Below are 15,269 nucleotides of genomic sequence, written 5' to 3'. Positions count from 1 at the left end.
TACATGAGACAGTAACCGCAGTCCCTGGAGAGGTGAAGTGGCCAGAGTCCCCCGGGGTGAGGTCAGGGACACTGTTGATGATCCACAGAGTAACAACTCTGCCTGACGTCAGCCAAAGACCTAAAAATAGCCATCAGGGAATGTCCAGGAGATAACGGGGAAAAGCTACAATTTTGGGGGCAGAATGCTGGTATGCAGGGAAAATGTCTAACTGACATCTGTAGGGACTTTGTGACCTCTCAGGTCCTCGTTTGACCCCGAAGGGATACAGCGATGAGTTAGACAACAACCTTCTCCCAAAGAGCCCTTGAATATGCCCTCACACGTGGGAGCGGCTCTCACCTCAGTGCTCACAATCCAGGATGCTGGGGGCAGGGCCACCTCCCTTTGTGAGGCACCGGTACTGTGCTTCTGCTCCACACAGCTCCATTTGGCCCTCGTGGCCACCCTCAGTCGATTCTGTTACTAGTCCCATTTTGTGGATGAGAAACCCAAGGTGCTGAGTGGTGAGGTCACCTGCAAGCTCATACAGCTGGGACACAAACCCAGGTCAGTCTCCGTGCAGAGCCTCTGCCAGCCAGAGTTCCCTGGGAGAGGGAGGGAGCTAAGACTGAGGCTGCCGGCCACAGGGCAAGCTGGAGGCAGAGCTGCAGCTGCCGCGGGACTCCAGCGGGGACTTTGCCCACACCCCTCTGGCCTCTCCCTTTCCCAGTGCAGATGGTGTTGTGGAAGAACAGGCTTTGGAATCAGACTGTGTTCACTTCACCTCTAGGCTCTGCCTATTACTGGCTGTGGAATCCCTGGCAAGTCATTTAAACTCTCTGTGTGTCAGTTTCGTCATCTTTAAAACGGACGTGAGCATACCTAGCTCAGAGGAAAGCTGGGGACGAACTGAGATAATGTACGTAAGGCTTCAGGTACAGAGTTGTGCACCCGGTATGATGTCAATACACGCATGCTCTGCTCCCCTGTCGAGGCCTGAGCCAGACAGCCTCTTTCCTGGGGTCACCTGAGAGTCAGTGTGGGAGCTGGGCCTGTCCACTCCCATCCCATCCGCTTCTATTTCCAATCAGCAGCTTGGCCCCTCGGCCACCAGGTCGCTGTGGGCAGCAGAGACTGACAGGGGCTGATGGGAGCCAGTCCCAAGGGGTCTGAAGGCAGATTACTGAGGACGGATGAGGTGAACAGGGACTGCCGCCTGTGGGCTGAAAGCATCGCCTGGGAGGAAGCGGGCCAGGAGGGCAAGGGGGTCCCCTAATCTCGGCCTGAAGTCTTCTGGAAGGGCGAGGGTACCATCTGGGGGCATCTCTGTTGGAGCCTTTCCTTCTGTGCCAAGGTCACTCTGTGGCTCTTGGTTAAAATTAGCCTCCTGCTCATTGCTCTGGACTGAGTAGCCTTTCCCGTGAACCACCAGGACATGGCTTTGCACAGACAGTGGCTGGGTTGTGTGCTCTCTGCTCTCCAGAGAGCAAATAGAACACATGTTCTCCATCCTGGAGGCTGGACAAGAGGGTTGGGGCGTGTGCGTGTGAGTGTGCACATGTGCATGCATGGGTGGGCATGCCTGCACACACAGCTAACCAGACCAGGGCACCCAGGAGGAGACTGAATCATAGAATCTTGCGAGTTTTTCATCGTTGGCATTATTCCTTGATTGTGTTGTTTCTTCCTTGCCTGGAAGGCTCCCATGGGACGTCTGATGACATCAACATACTCGTTTCTAGCCCCTAGCATTAAACAGTAGGCCCACCCTGCCCCCGTGCCCCACACCTGAGATTAAGAAAAATGTGCAGTGCCTCCTGAATCCTGGGTTATCCACCAATATTTATTAAATGAGTGAGCAAATGACAAAGCAAAGCGAGGAATGGTTTGGCTAGACTGTCCCCTCTGTTGCGCTGGGCTGTGTGTTTTTCCTGTGTCCCCAGACCTTGGAACAGGGCCAGGAACATAGAAAGTGCTCAATGGATATTTGTTGCAAACATGAATGAATGAGGACAAGTCACTATTTTGCTCTTTTCCCACCTCCCATAGATCGTAATATATCAAGTCAAAGCAACATGCTCAATCAGGGCTTAGGCAAGGATGGTTTGAGCCACCTGGGAAAAGAGGGCTGAGACCAGGAAGTAAAGAGCACGGTGGTCAAGGCTCTGAGGACTTACCAACTGCTCAGCTGTGTGGCCTGCAATTCAGCCAACTCCTTGAGCCTGATTCCTTACTCGTCAAGTGCGTCCATTCATCAGAGGCCTTGCCTGGAGTGGACAAGAAGGTGCCTCTGCAGTCCCCTGCAGAAAGCCTGGCGTGCAACAGACATTCAATGGAAGCGTAACTGTTAATGCTTTTACTAGATTTCCTGGGGGAAATGTGGGTTAAACATCCAGAAGCATAGGATAAGATCCTACAGACAAGAACCTCATGAAGGACATGTGAACAAGTTAAGAGGAAGTGTCAGACGGGGAGAAAATATTTGCAGCACCTGTATAACAAAGGATTCCTGCAAAGAAAACTTAGGGAGTCCTTCCTGTTCCTAAACACCCAAACACAAATGGACAGATGGTAAGACGTGGGCACCGCACAGAAACAGAACTACAAACAGCTAATAAACCTGGGGAAAGGCGCCCAGCCACAGCAGTAAATGGAAAAATGCACATTAAATAGCAACACACTATTTTTTGTCATCAGAATGGCGAAATGGCAGTGCTACTCATATGTAACACTATTGGTGATGATGTGGTAAAATTTTTACTGTCATCAAGTGTTGATGGGAGTGTAATTTGATGAAGCCTTTTTGGGGAGCATTTTTGGCAGTACACCTCAAAGTCTGGGATGCATATAGTCAGTAATGGAGCAATTGCACTTCCAGAATGTTATCCCACACTAAAACATGTCCTTGTTCTCAGAGATATGTGTACAATACCTTTCACAGCAACATGTTTGTTATAGCAAACAACAAACATTGAAAACAGCTTAAAAGTACAACAGTGGGAAAGATATAAGTAAATTATGGCACATTTGTCTTATGGACTACTATTCTGTCATCGAAATGAATGAGGCACTTCTATAGGTACTGACATGGAAGCATACCCAAGACGTGTCAAGTGGGGGGAAGGTGCAGGAAAACACATACAGCATGAATCTAAACATACGCGTGTGCGCGCACACACACACTTATGTATGTACATGTGCAGCAAAGGGACCCAAGTGATACCCACCAAAGAGAGCCTGTGTGACCTCTGGGCGTGGGGGGCAGGCGGCTAATGGGACAAAGGTCGATAAGGGAGGGCACTCACATTTTATGCTGTCTTTCCACATTGCTCGAGTCTTTTAGAATGAGAATGCATTAATGCATTTGGAGAAGAAAAAAGCCAGGCAGGGGTCAGTGATGGATTGCTGGGTGCAATTGTGCCTGGTGGCGGAGAATGGATGACGTGACCCCCAGGGTTGGGTCCCGCCCTGGGGCTCTAAGCGGCCTCCTGACTCAGGCCTCATCTACCACCCCCCAGTTCCAGCCCATTTCCTCTCCAGATAGTGCCGCCCACCAGGTTATCAGCGGCCTCCCAGCCCTGCGCCACGCCTTTAATGTGCCATCACCGAGCTTATCATCCTTGCACCGAGGGAGGCCGGTGGGAGGTTGGGGGACCACGCATCACAAGCTGTGGGGACTGGCGCTGGTCAGTGGTGACCTAGCCCCCTCCCTTCAGCCCAGGCAAGCATGCTAATGGAGTGGGGGTGGGGGGTAACTTCCTACCACCAGCATCTCCTCCCTTCAGTACTGTGACATCCGGTGACATTCTTCAGACTGCCCTCTCTTCCTATTGTAACAGTAATAGTGCCTAGCATTCATTGCATGCCTACTATGGGCCAGCCACTGGGCTAGGCAGGGGGCCTGTTCTTTTTTCTTCTTAATCTTTACACCATCCTAACAGGTACGTACTGGAGTGCCAGCATATATGTGGTAGGACCAGGATTTGGACCTGGGCTCCTGCATGGACTTCTGCCATGGAAAGCAGGGGGTCCCAGAGGACCTCATCAGCTCCATCCCTGGGTCTCCCAGGTGGCCCTCACCCCAGCGGTGACTCATTCTGCCGCCTTATGCTTGGCAGTGGGTGAGGGACCCTCTCCATTGGGAGTGGCTCACATAAATGCCGTTAAACTTGCACCCCACTCATTGAGAATTTGTGTCTCCTGCCTTTTTGAGGGAGTGGGTGGGGTGGAAAGAGCACTTCACGGGAACAAGGACCTGACAGGGCTTCATGGTACCACAGGCCTCTCTGAATCTCAGTTGTGCCACTTGCCAGCCCCACTTTTCTCATCTGTAAAATAGGTATAGTAAAAACACCTGTGGGAGTAAAGGAGGTGTCAATGTATGTCATGTCCTTGGGTGTCAAGTAAATGGGTGTCAGGAGCTGTGGTGTCATCATCTTCATCATCATTTGTGTCAATCTCTGCGCCTCATTTGTAAAATTAAGAGGAAAGTTTAGATGATCTTTTAGGTTTCTTCCAACACTATCTAGAATCCTGACTAGCCCAGGTGGGGTGTCCTTGGTACCCTCCTTGAGGAGCTGGGATTGGCCAAACAAGCGTCAGTGAGACTGCAGGGGACAGACTTCACCCCAGTGGGAGAGACAACTCACCAAGGCTTCCAAGAACCTCCAGAGACCTACAGAACGTGCCCACTGTGAATCTTCTACTCTTTGAAAGTAATTCACTGGCAGTTCCATCAGCCGACCTCGAGCAACGTCATATCCCTTGAGGTATCAGGACAGTCTTAGTTTTAAAATCTCCAAGGTTCCAACACACAGCTCCCATGAGTCAGGCTTGTCTCTGCCCCACTCGAAATAGTCGGCACGGCTGAACGGAAGGAGGATCCTGTTGTATGGCATCTGAGAGAAGTGTGAGGGAGCCCAGGATTGGGGGAGCTTTGGAAAATTCTGGACGAAAGCCCTTCCTGAGTTTAGGGAGCAGGAACCTCTGATCTTTGGAGAAGCCACCTGGATTTTCAGAGACTTGGCACTTGCTCTAGCTCCATCCTTTCTTGCTCATGAAACTACAGCTCCCTCCCGGGTCCTCACGCCATTTGTGAGTGGAGGAAGCTGTTCCAGGCTTCAGCATAGAAAGGACCCTTAGACCCCTCAGAGTTCCCCTCATCTCTTCGACCTGGGCCCAATCTCTGTGTGGCTTCTGGCAAGTTACCTAAATTCTTTGTGCCTCAGTTTACTCGTGAAAATTGTAGTAGTTCCATCTTCTAGGATTGTTGAGAATACCGAGAGCAGGGCTGGCGCTTAGAACCCTCATCCAGCATCCCCCAGCTCTTGGAGATGACGACCAAGACTTAGAGGAACTGATTTGGGGAAATGTCACCAACTTGTTAGTTCTCCCAGAGACCCGTGTGACTCTGCTCCACTCCACCGGGATCCTTTCCCAGGTGGTTGAAAGTGCGGGGACCCCTCCCCAGGGGTCCAGAAAAAAAATCAAAGAGCAGTGGGCTATGGGAGAGTGGGGTGTCATGGAGGGATTGGTGTGTTGTGGAGGTGGTTGTAACCATGCAGTGGGTATCTCAAGGAAGGATGGGGCATGTTGGGGTGAGTGTGCCATAGTGTGGGGATGTGGGCTTTAGGGAGGGGCGGGTGGGTTGTGGGGGTGTGTCTTAAAGGGATATGACTAGAGTATAGGGCACCAATCTCCTCAACCCAGAGCCCCCACCAGCAGGTTCAAACACATTTGTGAGGCCTCTGGCAAACAACATCCAGGCAGGCTGGTCGAAGAGGTGGAGCAAAGGAGATGGATGGAGAGGCCAAAGCAGACACAAGTGGTAGCCACCAATGGCTTCAGGCTCCTGCAGGGTGTCCTCCAGCCATGGAGCTGGGGCGGGAGTGGTTGGTACCCAAGTGTCGATTCTGGGACATCCACCTTTGTGGAGACTCTTTCTGAGCTGAACATTGTTCTTGGTGACTCAGATTCACCCAACACACACTTAATGAGCACCAATTGAGTGCCTGGCTTGGAGCTAGATAATTCTCATGGACCATACACCATTTGGCTTAATGGTAAAAGAAAAAAAACCCTGCAGGAAGACACAGATGAAGAAACTAGCCTCAATGAAGGTGGGTGAATTGCCCAAAGTCACGTGGCTTTAGACTTCCAGTCTAGTACCCTTTAAACTATTCTGTAGTTGGAGAGGTTGGCAGGACTGGGACCCAGCTTCTCACAACACAGTTGGCTCTGGAGAACACCATGCCAGGAACAGTCAGCTGGTGAGAAAGGATTTGGAGTAAAGTATGATTTCAGAGTTCCAACCAGGGGCTTTTCAGCAAATTCTATTGGGTCAGTGTGACACTCTCAAGTATTAGGTTGGACCATATGAAACCGCCATTTTTGTTGGTGAAAAATATTTGAATATTAGCAATTTCTTATGGTTCAACCTAGTAGTATTTGGAGAAACCTTTTTAAAAAACTAGATGGAGACAGGAGGCTGGAGGAAATGACCCCTTTCTGGTCCAAGGATTCTATGATTTGTCCCTTGAGTTTAATTGCAACTGGGATCAGCCTTACTGGGACAATGGCTGAGACCCAAGAGATGCTACAACTACCACTACTACCACCCCACCCAGAGGAGGGGACACATGGTCTTGGACAAGTTCCATTCCCCTTGGTTGGACGAGTGCTGACGCTAACGTGCTGTGGGTCGAGGGTGGCGTTCCATTGGGAGTAGAGCTGGGGTGGGAGTGGCACTGGGCGATCTACCCACTGACCCTGAAAGTGCTCAACCCTCTCCTCCCCCATCTGTCTGAGCTCCTTACGATCCACAAGGATTCCTGACCCCAGACTCTGATGGGAAGCCTTGTCGGGAATTCGAGTGGGCTTCTATCCAGGGGAGTAGAGTGAGGTAAGGGCTCTGAGGGGCTCTGGAGACCAACACACCTGGATTACAATCTCATTGCTGTCACTTCCCAGGTGGGGAGTGACCCCAGGCAAGGTATTAACCCTCTCTCTGCCACGTACATCTGTTTCCTCTGCTACAGACTCTGGATAATCACGGTACCTCCCTCAAGGGCTGCTGTGAGGATAAGTGGGGTGATGTGTGTGAAGCCTCGGTGGATGTTAGCCTGTGTTTGGATTACTGTCCATTCAAGCACCGGGCATTTATTACACTCTCGTGTGGAACCAGGACAGGTCCGGGGGCCTGAGGGACCCTCCCCTAGTTTCCCGCTTTGCTCCACCCCCATCCTTGTCTTGGTTGCATCGTTGGTGGTCCTGGGCCCACTGCAGGACTGTCTCCCTGTGATAACTGTGGGGTCACGGGGGTCAGTCTGGGGCCAGCAGCTGGTCAGGCATCCGCGATCTCTCCTCACCCCCTGCTGATGGGGGCTGTGTTGGAAGCTCGAGGCTCTCATCTCAGAGACAATGATGTAAACACTGAGATGGACACAACCGAGAAGGACACGACAGCATCCGCAGCAAATCTGCATGAGCCAGGAAGCACCTCTCCTTCTACCAGGAGCCGCAGGCCTGGGGCGGGGGCTCGATCCTGGCCGAGGATGGCAGCATCACAGCACAGGAGGGCCTGACCCAAGGACCCAGCATGCCACAGGTATGCACAAGGCATATGGTGCATATGGTGGGTTAAGGGATGTTCTCTGAGGCCTCCTTTCCCAGATTACTGCCCCTCTGGTTTACTTACTCCTGGTATTCCCCTAAATACTCCTTTGAATTCCATGGGGCCACTGTGAACTTCAGTCTCCTCTTCTGCAAATTGAGGATAATACCTCCTCTCTACTTAGCCTGGAATGGTTGTGAGCATTGCACTGTCTGGTGCCCAGCGCAGTGCCCAGGCACAGAAAAGCACTCAGTACTAGGCAGCACTTTCCCACTATGAATTCTGCCCGTTCCAAAAGTCCTTTCCCAAGATGCTAAGGCCCCTCGGATGGGCCACAGAGGCAGCCGGGTCTGTGGTACCTTCAGTGGAAAGAATGCTGTGATGCAGTTACAGGACTTTGAAGCTGAACGGCTCCTGCAGAGATGTGCGGCCCAGTAACATTCTCTACTTCCCGAAGGCTGCGGAGCTTGTGGTTCACTGGCTCAGGTCAGAGACCCACTCACAAGCTGTGTGGACCTCGAGCAGACCCTTAACCTCCCTGAGCCTCAGCATCCTGGTCCCAGCATGGGGATCACAGCAATGTCTGCTCCGCCAATCTCACATAAATGAGATGAGGGACAAGAAAACGCTTCATCAATTTAAAGTTCTCACGAGTTATTTGCATTGTTTTCAGAAGCTCAAGTAGCCAAGCGTTTCCGCAACTGAGCCCCGGGTCAGTCTCACCCGGCCTGACCCCCCTCCGTCCTCCCTTCCCTGTCCACAGAAGGGATGAGGTGACCAGTCTGGGCGTCTGGGCCACGCAGCCCCGGGGATGGAGCCAGCCTCCAACATGTGAGTCCTAATTCAATGCTAATCAATGATGCTCGAGGACCACTTACTGTGTGCCAGGCCCTCCACACGCCAGGCTCGTCAGCCCTCCTCCCAGCATCCCCACGGTCCAGATCCCTGACTTCCCTCTTCAGTCTTCCTGTGGGCAGCGCATGCCAGGTTGATCCTGCTACTTAATTCTGCCTACGACTTAATTACGAAGTGGGTCCTATTCTTAGTCCCATTTGATAGATGAGGAAACTGAGGACTAATTAGCAAAACAATCAGCTGTGATTGGACCACAGCTTGGGTCTTTCTGACACCAAAATTCTTGCCTTTCTTCCTACTACTCTTTCTAAATACTCTCACTACCTCCTTAGTCCTGTGGGTTAAGCCCCTATTCCATGCACATTTTCCAACTTCTTGTAATTCTAAAAATTGGACTCGTTCCTTCTTCCCCGTGTAAAATAATACCCTGTTTCCTTTTCAAGCCATTTTGGGTACGTCTTTTCCCCTAACAGGGAGCAGTCTTTTGGGCGAGGGCTGCTTTGGTTTTCTTCTGGACAATTGTGCCAGCCTCTGAGCTCCTGTGTCAGCCAGGCCCCAGGTGACCCAGATCAGAGTCGTGGCGTCCACAAAGACGCTCAACTCACAGCCGCTGGGGCAGCGCTCTGCCACCAAGGACGACGCCAGCGCGATTCCTAGCCTCTCCCTCCAATTCCCACACGAAGTCAATGATATCAAGGGCGACATCATGTCTATAACACCCCCCTGCTCTCCTACTTAACAGTCCCACAATCGATTAGTTGATTAATTAATTAACACATGAAAGAGAAGAAAAAGAGAGAGAGAGGAAAGGAAAGATTCTGACCCACTAGGTCTGAGGGAACCCAGAAATCCTAGAAATCACCCACATTCACTCAACATTTGCAAAGCGCCTGATTGTGAGTTCCCCGAGAGCAATGGCTTCCCTTGCCTGCTGTGTCCCTGGGCCTAGAACAGGGCTTGGCATATGGTAAGTGCTCAGCAAATAATTGTTAAGTGAATAAACTTGTAGTTCTTTGTGCCTGTCTTCCTGTGGCCATGTTTGTTCTGGGTCCTTTGGCTCGAGGGCTTTCTCCTCTCTCCCATCATCCCATCTGTTTGCCCAGTGTTCTTCAAACTGCCGCAGCCGGGCCCGCCCCCCACCTGGAACATTCCCCTGGACCAGACCCAGGATCCCAGGCCTGTTACCCCAGCCTCCAGCTGCTTGTGAGGGTTGTAGAGTCAGGAAATAATTGCCTAGTGATTGATTAATAAATTGAAATCTTTGGATGCTTAAAACACTTTGATTTTGATCTCCTCTCCTTGGTCAGGACCATTCATAAGAATCTCTGTTAAAAGATTTACATTTCCTCTCATTTCTTTTCCTCTGCACGTGTCTTAGAGGAAGCAGTAAAGAAGAGGTGGCAAGAGATGCCTGGATGGGAAAACGAGGGGTCTGGAAAATCCCCAACTAACAACGAGGACTCCCACAGCGAGTCTAGTGGGTTTGCAGACTGTAGTTTGTGGGAATTCTGGAACCAGGTGAGACTCAGCATTTCCATTCCACCAGCCTGTCTATCCACTTACAGAGTGGTCTCTATGGGAAGTCTCGCACCTGCCCTTCAGCTCACTTTCTTTCTCTGCTCATCCAGCCTCAGCCATGAGGAGGGGAGGTGGAGGTCCCCGAGGTCATTTCATGTTCTGCTCCAGATTTCCTTCCATAGGTCGCCTCTTCCCCTGAACTTGCAAGACCCACCTCAGATGAGTTCAGGATCTGCCATGGAGTCTCTTACCTTCTATTTCCCGCCTTTCAGATCTGCTGGAATAAGGCTGCAGCTACAAAACACTTCTGCAGTCAGGCAACTTTGCCTGGTGCGATTCGGGGGTGCTGCCTCCCCTCTCTTCTCCTCCTGGACGTGCTGCATGCCCACACCACGAAAGTAAAATTAAAGTTGGCTGTACCCATGTTCACAGCAGCATTAGACACAATAGCCAAAAGGTGGAAACAATGCGAGTGTCCATCAGTGGAAGAGTGGATAAACAAAATGTGGTCTATCCATACAACGGCTTATTATTCAGCCTTAAAAAGGAAGGAAATTCTGATACAGGCTACAGCATGGATGAACATTGAGGACATCACGCTACGTGAAATAAGCCAGTCACAAAAGGACAAATACCATGTGAGTCCACATATAGCCAAATTCAGAGAGACAGAAAGCAGAATAGGGATTTCTAGGGAAAGAGGGAATGGGGAATTAGTGTTTAAAGGGTACAGAGTTTCAGTTTGGAGAGAGGGAAAGTTCTAGAGATGGATGATGATGATGGTGCACAACACTATGAATGTACTTAACGCGACCGAACTGCACACTTAACAGTGGTTATGACGGCAACTGTTTTGTTCTGTATATTTTACCACAACAAAAAAACTAAAAGAAAATTAAAGTTAGCACCTAACATGGCAAATAGTAGCCCTAAAAATGGTTTGTTGAACAAGCTATCTTTGTTTCAGAATTTGGGACAACCCTACAGATGCTTGGAGAGAGCCAGCCACCTTGCTCCCTGCTGCATCCCCTGGGCCTTAAGCAGTGCCTGGACGTGGCAGGCACTCAGTGAATATCTGGGGAATGAATGAATCGACAAGGCCATTGTGGAAATGCTGCTTGTCCTCAATCCTGCCTCCACCCACCATCTTCCCTTCCCCATCCTCGTGAGAGAGCAGTGGTCAACCAACTCAGTTGTGATGCCCCATGTGGAAGGGACCTTCAAGAGTTATTTTGTTTATGCTCCTTCCCTAGGAATAAACGTTCCAGGAAATCGATGTCCATGTTCTTAAAGGCTGCCAAAGAAGAGGTCTCTCCGATCCCCTTGGGTCTTGTTTTTAACGTTCTGTGATTGATGGGACATTCTTCCATGTCTTTTCTGCTCTGATTTAAACCTCCCACACCCACTCACCCAATTCTTTTCCCCTGAGAAATGTGAGAGGGAGCTCTGAGAGACAGGGGAGATGCCGCTCGGGGCTGAGGGAGGCGGGGAGTGGATAAGAATAGGACTCAGCCACCTCTTACATACTGTCAGCCCAGACAGGATGTTATGAGGATTAATGAGGCCTCTCCTGGAGCTAGAGATGGATTATATGCCCTCAGGAAGTCCCTTACCAAGTCTTGGAATTCTCAGAGTCCGTGAGGCGAAATGAGGATGGCTCTAAGGAGCCTAGGCTGTGGGAGCCGCCATTTTGGAGTCTCTCTCCGACAAGCGTGTTTCTAAGACGTGAAGGGTGGCCAGTTAGTGATTGCTGCGTTTCACTGAAAACCCAGAGAAATAATCATGCCGCCAAATGTGAACACATGACTCACAAATTAGGCAAATGAATTGTATCTGGTAAGAGGAAGAAGAAGGTCCCTGACTAAGAGAGTGCCCGGATTGAGAATATAAGGAAATGAAGAGGTGACCTTATCTCCCAACGTTCTGTCGCCTCATTTGAAGTTCCATCAGTTTTCCACAGATCTTAAAGATTACGAATAACTAGTATTATTTGTATAAGAAGACAGTAAGTGTCATGGATGCGTGGTTAATTAAATATATAAGGAGACTATATGTCACTATGGCCATGGTGACTTATTCCCACATGAGTGGTCGCACTGCTGTTTTCCAGTTAGTGTGCTTCATGAGAGAATTGATGAAGGAATTCTATCAGAGTTTCCCAAAGGGTGTTCCCCAGAGCCCTGTGTAATCACAGCCTCCTTGAGATAGTAACACATACTAGCATATTAAAAGATGTGAAAAATATTCAACAAAGAAGTCTGTTCTACCTTGCTTAATCTCTAGCATTCCTCTAAATTAGTTTTCTACAAAAACCTGTTTCCACTGATATCTATCATTCTGTGAAAATAGAATTTCTCAAAACACATTTAGGAAAAGGCTTAAGTATATCCTTCAAATACCTTTGACTCATCCCATGATTCCTTAAACAGTTGATGTTCATTCGTAAAGACTGGCCAGAACGCCTGGGCGCTAGGAATGCAGAAATGCATGAGACGCAGTCCTTGTCCACCAGAAACTCACACCATGTAGGGGACGTTATGGGCAATTGGCCTAGTGGGGGCTGTGTAATTCCACAGAAGGATTGAATGGGAGTTGGAACGGAGGAAAGCATGGGGTGCTAGAGACGCACAGGAGAGAACACCTACCCCAGGTTAGGCAATCAGGGAGGGCCTCCCATTAGATGTGCTGCTTAACTGAGATTTGAAAGCAAGTAGAGGAAGTATCCAGGCTCGTATTGGGAGAAGGATGTCCTAGAAAGAAGGACAAGCTTATGAGGGACTCAGAAACATGAGCAAAAAGATCCTATACAGGGGATGGAAAGAGGCTTCTCTGTGACTAGAGAAAAGGATGTGCATAAAGGAACAGGGGGAGGAAAGTTCATGGAATCTACCATCTTAAGGAGTGTGCCTTCATCCCAAAGGCAGGGTGGCACCAGTGGAGGATCTAAGCAGGCGATGATGTCACACGTCATGATGTTGTGGGCACAAGAGGTTTAATTGCAATAGCACGAGGACAGCTCAGGAATAGCAGGTGCTGAAGAGACAACCCCAGCACAGGCGACGGGAGAGACTTCCGATAGGACCTACCCTTGTGGACAAAAGCAGCATCCAGGCAAGCAGTTTTTATCAGAGAAGTCAACCATGGGATATCCCACAGCAGCCATCATTCTCTACGGAGTCAGCAGTGGAGGCCCCTGAGGCCTCTGGTGTGAGCCTGGGGGAGACGACTCCAATCCTGGGGGCGGGGAGGAGAGAGGAGTTGAGATACAAGAGTAATCCAGAGAAGCATTTTTTTGAAAGACTAAGCAGTGGTTAAGAGGTAAAAGGGGGTAGTGGGAATCGGGGTACAAGTGAGAACTTGGTTTCAAGGACAAAAATCAAAAGTTTTGGTGACACAGGAATAAGATCACAAGCTAAATATGAAAACCAGAGCTCCTCCTTAAAACTCTGGCAACTGGTGCCAGCCCTGTGGCCAAGCCGTTAAGTTCGCGTGCTGTGCTTCAGCAACCCAGGGTTTCGCAGGTTCAGATCCTGGGTACGGACCTGGCACCGCTCATCAAGCCATGCTGAGGCGGCGTCCCACACGCCACAACTAGAAGGACCCACAACCAGAATATACAACTACATACTAGGGGGCTTTGGGGAGAAGAAGGAAAAATTTAAAAAAACTCTGGCGACTGAGATCAAGGTTGGTTTCAGAGCTGGGAGTGAGGGTGGCGATTAAGCGGCCTTAGCTCTCAGGTAGAGGAGCTTCATGAAAGCTGGAGACCAGGCAGGTCCTGACAAGGTCTCGCCTACCCAGGGACTCACTCCAGAGAGCAACAGAACTGTGCTGGTCTAGTGCTGCCATCTGGCGGCAGGCAGTAAACACAGGGAGCCCCAGCTCTCCAGGCTGGCCATCTCCCATTTCTCTTTTGAATGAATTACATACACTCTGCCCTCATCTCTTTACAACGTTCTGTGGTTCTCTGTTCACTCCAGATCAGACATGTGCTCCCATATACACACCTCCTCTCTTAACCCCTGCGTCTCTCCCTGAGCTGTCGCCCAGTTCTCTCAGAGGAAAGCTCTGCTCTTTCTATTTCGCTTTCTCTTGTTCTGGTCTGCATTTTGTTTTGGGATGGGGGAGATTTTCTTAAATGACCCCAATCTTAATTGGTGAAAGGTAGCAAAGGATCTGTGTTGATGAGAGGCGAATGTATTAGGTTTGAAGCTAAGCACAATTTTAAAAACCAGAACGATGTCATCAATCTCCACAACACAGCACTCACGGGCCCTCAGGAGCCCCCCTCGGGTGAAGGCAAAAGTCTCCACCTGTCTCTCCACCTTCTTCTGCTTACACCTGTCTCTCCTGAACACCTAGCATCTGGGGAAGGAAAATGATTGCTTTATCAAATTTGTGATTTCGTTTATTTAAATTATCAGTTGGCAACATCATTCACTTCTCATTGCAAATATATGGCATTTTAGGCAATGGGTTTAAGTAGAGTTGGGAGCTGGAGGATTGGAAGTATTACAGTGTTTGCACAGGGACGTGTGTTAGTATTTCCAAAGGAGCCATCCGTGAGTAGGGGCCGCCGGTGCCATCACAGGAGGCTCCCCGGGAGTGCACACAAGTTAGGAAGCCAGAAGAATATTTGCAGGCACCAGCTCAGCTCAGCAGCTTGGACCTCAGGTTCCTAAACCTATGAAGGATGCTTCCTGCGCTACTGGTCCTGGGAGAGCAAGAGCAGGCAATCTCCTGGGTGCCAGTCTCTGCCTCTCTGTCTCTGTCTCTGTGTCTGTCACTGTCTCTCTCTCACACATACACACACACACACATGCACGCACACACATTCTCACCTAAGACCTCTCCTTATTTGGGGATGAACGGTGGCCAGTGTTCTCCCACAAGCCAGGAGAGTTTCAAGCCCCCTTGGGGACACCTTGCTCCTCCATTTGTAGAGACCCCCCCAGAAAGCTGAGGGAGAGTGGCGAATTTCACTTGAGCAGAAACTCCTGGAAGGCCTTCCCCTCAGCAGGATTCCAGAGAGCTCACTCTTGCCCCGATGGAAGAAGTGGACCACGTGATGGCAGCCGATGGTAGCGGGCCAGGTTACAGGCAAACTCTATGGTCCTCTGATTCTTAAAACAGAGTATCAATGACATGAAGTTTCTCTTCTTGCCACTTTCTTTCTTGTTCCCTTTCTCTACCCTCCTTTCTCTCAGGATTCCCCATTCTTGTTCCGTGCCTGTTGATTGCAGAATGTCCACCTAGAATGGCCTCGGGGTTCTTGGAAGGGCATCTTGAACCTGCTTTTCTG

Source organism: Equus quagga, chromosome 3 (genome assembly GCF_021613505.1).
Source record: "Equus quagga isolate Etosha38 chromosome 3, UCLA_HA_Equagga_1.0, whole genome shotgun sequence".
Lineage (NCBI taxonomy): Eukaryota > Metazoa > Chordata > Mammalia > Perissodactyla > Equidae > Equus > Equus quagga.
The sequence above is the reverse complement of the archived record's forward strand: the minus strand, read 5'-3'. Positions refer to the sequence as shown.